The sequence below is a fragment of the Triturus cristatus genome, chromosome 9 (assembly GCF_964204655.1).
Source record: "Triturus cristatus chromosome 9, aTriCri1.1, whole genome shotgun sequence".
Taxonomy (NCBI): Eukaryota; Metazoa; Chordata; class Amphibia; order Caudata; family Salamandridae; genus Triturus; species Triturus cristatus.
The window spans coordinates 893,350,684-893,355,429 of record NC_140592.1 but is presented as its reverse complement, the minus strand read 5'-3'; the positions used below and the strand labels follow the sequence as shown (position 1 = coordinate 893,355,429).

Below are 4,746 nucleotides of genomic sequence, written 5' to 3'. Positions count from 1 at the left end.
AAGAGAATTTTGGCATTTCAAAATTGCAGCCGTATTGTGTAACACTGTCAATGCTCCGACCTTGTTCAATGGCACCAGGAGGGAGCTCCCCAGCGAGGGGCTCCACAGTCACCCCATTTGTGTGGCCATGACTGTGCTCCTAGGACTCTGCTAACATGAACGAGGTCGTGGTTCTAGTGTGACAGCTTTGTAAGGTCCCAGTACACCGCTCTTATCTGTGACAAAGACTCATAGAAGAATAAATATTATATCCTTTAGTAACAGATTTCTCTGTTAAGTGTTTTATACTAAGAATGAGTTTCTCTTAAAAACTCCTACGTTAAGCACTTTGGGCTAGTTTAAGAGTATGACAGGTGAACTGTAATCTGTCAAGGTGGTTGAGGACATTACCTCCACCATTCAGATGACCTACCTCCCTCCAGTTCATGTCATGGCAGTTCCTTTCAATATGATAAAAGCTTGGTGAATGGCTGCTGTCGGTTTTGACTGCCTTTCATGAAACGTTTAATTTTTCTTTTAAAAAGCGACCTCCCAAAGCGGGAGATTGTTTTTGAAAAACAAAAATCTATTGACCTTCAACTCTTGGGATCTTTCTACCACTGTGGACAGGGGGCAGTATTGTTTTTTTCATTTTCCCTGAACCACACAGACAGATTTTTCCTGGCACTAATGAACAAGGAAAAAAGGAATGACACTTCCCACCCTAGATCAGGGCTGGGCTGAATTTGCGTAAGCGCCACTACGCCGAATTTTGAAAAAAATGGTGGAAAACGAGCGCACGTCCTGAGTAGGGCTGGGCAGACTTTGCTTAGTGCAACTACGCACAATTTTGAAAAAAAAATGTGGAAAACGAGCGCACAACCTGAGGGACCGTGTGCCCGGGACTGGGGTCCCTCGTGCTTGGGCAGGCTCCCCGATCTCCCCGGCCTGGCAGCGTTGAGAAGCAGGGACCGACTTGGGCCCCCTGAGTTTCGGTCAGGGCCTGGGAGCCCACGTCCTGTGGCCTGCCAAGTGTCCATCTGCCCGGGACAAGGGTCCCTGGTGCAGAGCCCCAGAGCCCTGCAAGGGCAGGTGGGAGCCCAACCGCTATGGCTCGGTGCGGGCAGATGGGAGTCCTTTCGGTCCCGGCCATCTGGTCGCACCTTTCCCTCGGCCATCTGGTCACGCGCAATGATTTCCAATGAGGCGACCAGATGGCCGGGTCGGCCTGGAAGTCCCGATGAGGGTCTATTTGCCTCCCGGATCCCAGTCAGGGCTCCAGGAGGCCGGGCGCGTTTGCCCCTAGGGTCCCCTCCATCAATCGTAGCGCGTGGGTTACCAGAAAGGGGGGTAGCCTTCGTCCGGATTACTAGGGACAGGGTCCTTTTGGGACCCCTCTCGGCCTAGCGATCCTCAGCCGGCAGCTGGACAGGCCAGGCCATTATGCAGCCCCAGCCCTGGGTCTGTCCCGGGACCTGCCGCGTGGCAGGCTGCCCCGGATGAGACCCGGAAGGCCTCCCTCTGCTGGGCTGGGTCCAGGGGCCCCTGGTAGGGCGGCCTCCCCAACCCAGGCTCCGTCCTCGGTCCTGCCGCGTGGCAGGGTGCCTGCACGAGTTCCCGCGGGCTCCGTCCTGGGTCCTGCCGCATGGCAGGGTGCCCTGGATGGGGTCCGGCGGGCCCGGGGAGGCTTCCCATGCGCCTCCGGGCCTGGGAGCCCCACCAGGCCCCGGGTCAGGTGCTCCGGCCCTGGGCCCCGTCCCCCGGCCTGCGGCACTGCCAAAGGCCCGGGACTGGGTTCTGTTGTGTCCAGGGAGCCTCCCCTTGCTTGGCTGGGTTCAGGAGCTCTGGACGGGCCCCTGAGGGCCCCGGGGAGAAAGGCCTCCCCACCCCGGGCTCCGTCCTGGGTCCTGCCGTGTGGCAGGGTGACCAGGACAGGGTCCGGGGGGGCTGGGGAGGCTTCCCCTGCGTCTCCGGGCCTGGGAGCCCCGGCTGGGTCCAGGGGCCCGCCAGGCCCCGGGTCAGGGGCTCCAGCCCTGGTTCCCGTCCCCCGGCCTGCGGCACTGCCAAAGGCCCAGGACGGGGTTCCGTTGTGGCCGGGGAGCCTCCCCTTGCTTGGCTGGGTTCAGGAGCTCCGAACGGGCCCCTGAGGGACCCGGGGAGGGCGGCCTCCCCGCCCTCCATCCTGGGTCCTGCCGAATGGCAGGGTGCCCGGGACGGGGTCCGGCGGGGCTTGGGAGGCTTCCCCTGCACCTCCGGGCCTGGGAGCCCCGGCTGGGTCCAGGGGCCCCGCCGGGCCCCGGGTCGGCGGCTCCGGCCCTGGGCCCCGTCACCCAGCCTGCGGCACTGCCAAAGGCCCGGGACGGGGTTCCGTTGTGGCCGGGGAGCCTCCCCTTGCTTGACCGGGTACAGGAGCTCCAGCTGGGCCCCTGAGAGCCCCGGGGAGGGCGGTCTCCCCACCCTGGGCTACGTCCTGGGTCCTGCCGCATGGCAGGGTGCCCGGGACAGTGTCCGGCGGGCCCGGGGAGGCTTCCCCAGCACCTCCGGGCCTGGGAGCCCCGGCTGGGTCCAGGGGCCCCGCCGGGCCCCGGGTCGGGGGCTCCGGCCCTGGGCCCCGTCCCCCTGCCTGTGGCACTGCCAAAGGCCCGGGACGGGGTTCCGTTCTGGCCGGGGAGCCTCCCCTTGCTTGGCTGGGTTCAGGAGCTCTGGCCGGGCCCCTGAGGGCCCCGGGGAGGGCAGCCTCTCCACCCTGGGCTCCATCCTGGGTCCTGCTGCATGGCAGGGTGCCCTGGACGGGGTCCGGTGGGCCCGGGGAGGCTTCCCCCATGCCTGGAAGCCCTGGCTGGGTCCAGGGGCCCGCCGGGCCCCAGGTCGGGTGCTCCGGCCCTGGGCCCCGTCCTCTGGCCTGCCGCTCCACCAAGGGCTCGGGACAGGGGTCTGTTGGTCCTGTGCAGGCCTCCCCTGCTTGTCAAGGTGTCCGCGGGCCCCGGGTCGGAGGGCCCGTCAGGTCCCCCTCGCAGCCTCCCTGGCTGGGGCCCATCTGGGGCCCTGGGCCTACGGTCCCCCCTGCCCCGGCGCCCGCTCCCTCTTTCGTTGGGGCACAGAGCGACCAGATGTCTTCCCTTTCGAGCCCGGCCATCTTGTCGCGCCTTTCCCCTCGGCCTTCTGGTCGTGCCTGTCCCCTCGGCCATTTGGTCGCAGCTGTCCCTTCGGCCATCTGGTCGCGCCTCCCCCCTCGGCCATCTGGCCGCACGCAATGCTTTCCAATGGGGTGACCAGATGGCCAGGCTTGCCTGGAAGTCCCGATGAGGGTCCATTTGCCTCTTCGATCCCAGCGAGGGCTCCAGGAGGTCGGGTACATTTGCACCTTGGGTCCCCTCTGTGACCTCTTGTGCATGGATTACAAGAAAGGGGGGTAATTTTCCTACGGATTACTAGGGAGAGGGTCAGTTAGACCTCCGTGAGGTCCGGTGATTCTGAAACAGGGGAAGGCAGACCCGGGGCCCGCCCGCCGGGGCCCCCCGGGGCCCGCCCGCCGGGGCCCCCCGGGGCATGGGTATGCTCCTGCCTCTCAGGCCCTTCCCGATGGTCCTTTCTCTCCGAGTTTGCTGGGTCAGACCTCCGTGAGGTCTGGCGATCCCGAGACGGGGGAAGGCAGCACCCGGGCCCGCCTGATGCAGGGCCCCCAGTGGCCCGGGTCAAATATCTGCCTCTCAGCCCCCTTCCCGATGGTCCTTTTTCTCCGAGTTTGCTGGGTCAGACCTCTGTGAGGTCCGGCGATCCCGAGATGGCGAAAGGCAGTGCCCGGGCCTGCCCGCCGGGGCCCCCAGTGGCCCGGGTACGCACCTGGCTCTCAGCCCCTTCCTGTTGGTCCTTTTTCGGCGGGTTAGCTGGGTCAGACCTCCGTGAGGTCTGGCGATTCTGAAACAGGGAAAGGCAGACCCGGGGCCCGCCCGCTGGGGCCCCCAGGGGCCCGGGTATGCTCCTGCCTCTCAGCCCCTTCCCGATGGTCCTTTCTCTCTGAGTTTGCTGGGTCAGACCTCCGTGAGGTCCGGCGATCCCGAGACAGGGAAGGCAGCGCCTGGGCCCACCTGCTGGGGCCCCCGGGTGCCCGGGTCTGCGCCTGCCTCTCGGCCCCTTCCCGATGGACCTTTCCTTTGAGCCTGCTCCCCCGGGCTGCCTGCTCCCGTCGCTCCGGCCCCCCCCTCCCTTTACGGGCTCCCGTGCCGAGCACCTGGCAATGTTTTTTTTCTCCCAACGGTGCTGTCTGACTCCCAGAGGGGAAGCCTTGAACGGGTCGTCCGAGCCGTCTCACCACGCAGGCGGCGGACGGACGGCCGGCGTCGCTTTCCTCCTGCCTCCCCTGCACCCGCAGGTGGGCAAACGTTTTCGAAAAGTTGCCTGTGACTCTTGGCGGTGGATCACTCGGCTTGCGCGTCGATGAAGAATGCAGCTAGCTGCGAGAATTAGTGTGAATTGCAGGACACATTGATCATCGACACTTCGAACGCACCTTGCGGCCCCGGGTTCCTCCCGGGGCTATGCCTGTCTGAGGGTCGCTCAATCGTCAATCACCCCGGGGCTTCCCGGGACGTGGCTGGAGCCATCGCAGGGTGAGCTCCGCTTCCCCTTTGTCCCCCCACAATGTCAGACCCCCCGATCGCCCGTGGCAGGGTCCCTGGCCGGGTCCTGCCACGGAGGTACGCCACCGGCACGCCTGGCCCCCCGAGAAGGGGGCCTGGCGACCGGTCTGCCCTGGGCCAGTCCCGG

The 4,746-nt window shown here is 65.4% G+C and overlaps 1 non-coding gene across 1 annotated transcript; it reads left to right on the top strand.

Moving 5' to 3' along the window:
• The first annotated feature begins 4,381 nt into the window (after window positions 1-4,381).
• Window positions 4,382-4,535, top strand: LOC146799028 (5.8S ribosomal RNA). The gene has a single exon (XR_014969445.1). It is a non-coding gene; the product is annotated as a 5.8S ribosomal RNA (ribosomal RNA).
• Window positions 4,536-4,746: the final 211 nt, after the last annotated feature.